Source organism: Engraulis encrasicolus, chromosome 21 (assembly GCF_034702125.1).
Source record: "Engraulis encrasicolus isolate BLACKSEA-1 chromosome 21, IST_EnEncr_1.0, whole genome shotgun sequence".
NCBI lineage: Eukaryota > Metazoa > Chordata > Actinopteri > Clupeiformes > Engraulidae > Engraulis > Engraulis encrasicolus.
The window spans coordinates 38,682,174-38,684,021 of NC_085877.1; positions in this window are offsets into that span (position 1 = coordinate 38,682,174).

Sequence of the window (1,848 nt, forward strand, 5' to 3'; positions counted from 1 at the left end):
CACATCAGCGAGGTTACTTTGTAGAACATACCCTCAGACAGAGTTCCATAACACCTGTGGCACGAAAGCGAGGTTACAACATACCCTCAGACAGAGTTCCATAACACCTGTGGCACGAAAGCGAGGTTACAACATACCCTCAGACAGAGTTCCATAACACCTGTGGCACGAAAGTGAGGTTAGAACATACCCTCAGACAGAGTTCCATAACACCTGTGGCACGAAAGCGAGGTTAGAACATACCCTCAGACAGAGTTCCATAACACCTGTGGCACATCAGCGAGGTTACTTTGTAGAACATACCCTCAGGCAGTGGCGGAACTATTGCACACAGGGCCCAGGGCAAAACACTGATAGGCTCCCCATACGGGCGGTCTGCCATTGTCATAATAGCAGAGATTCTTTAAGTATATAGAGATATGCAAATGTAATAGGTTGCTATGGGCACCTAACATGACCAGGTTCCGGTCTGCCTAAAGGGGCGTGTCATAATACTCCTAGCATTGAATAGAACAGTCCTTAGGTCTGCCTAAAGGGGGATTTCTCCCCACTCCCCCTTGCAATAATAGAACCCGGAAACAATGGGCCAATGGAACCTCTCTCTCTCTGCTCTCTCTGGTAATAGGGCCCCCACCACCAATTCGGGAGGGCTCTCAAATGCCCTGCTTGGCCACCCCAACCCACCCCGTAGCTCCACACCTGCCCTCAGGCATGTCTGCAGGGGCAGATGGGTATCATTGACCAGGTGCCAGATTACCAAGACATTCAACAGTAGGTTTCTTGGGTTCAGAAGTTCTTGGGGACAGAAAAGAAAAAGAGTGTGTGTGTGTGTGTGTGTGTGTGTGCAGGGCTGGACTGGCCATCTGGCGTACCGGGCAAATCCCGGTGGGCCCTCGCGCGTCTCGGGCCCTCCCAGGGCCCGAAATAATAATAAAAAAATATATAAACTATTTTTTATTGTCTGCACCCGTTAAAAATGACACATCGGCGCCCATTGGATGCTTCTTCTGATGCACATTGGGCTAGTCCAATGAAACACTTCGGTTCTCTAAGGCCCGCCCCTCCCTACAGACCCCCACTTGACAAAACTAATCATCACCTCAATAGTAGTTGACGACCACCTGGCTTAAAACTCTGGTGGATGATAGGACGCAAAATGGAGAAAGAAGAGTGGCTTGACAAGCGCAAGAAAAGATAACGCATACCCTAAATTGGACGTGGCAAAATGTGCTAAAATCACTGTCAAGTTGTTTAAAACTAAAAACATAAGCTCGAGCTAATGTGGTTCGGCCCATCGGAGATGGGGATTGGGGAACCACTGCTGGACGGCTCGATAGGTTGGGACACTGGGGCCGCGAGTGGACAGGTGATGCTGGATAATGAAGAGGAGGAGGAGGTGTAGGTGTAGGAGAGGGTTCGAGCAGGGGAAGAAAAGATGAGGAGACGGGAGACGAGACGTGACTCAGGGATATTGAGGTTAGTCTTCACCCCAGCACACCCCCTAGCTAGCTAATGCAGTGTAGCCAAGTTTGGCTACCTCTATTACCCATAGGCCTACCGTCTGGTGATAACTGTGCGCTGCTTTGTTTCGTTTCGTTTCCCTTGCCTGACACCAAGTTGTCATCCTGACTTCATCAAATCACTCGCAAACATGTACTCATTTTGATGCCTTTCCCTGCCCTTCTCTTGTAATGGTGTAAAGCCAGCATAGAAATCTTTCATTTGTCTTGTCACAAGGCTGTGATGTGTGCTGTGTGCTGTGTATTAGTTATGCGTCGTGCCCTGTCCTCTACTCTAGATCTAGCTGGCTTCGTCGTTTTTCGCATGAAACTTAAGTTGCCGTCCCTC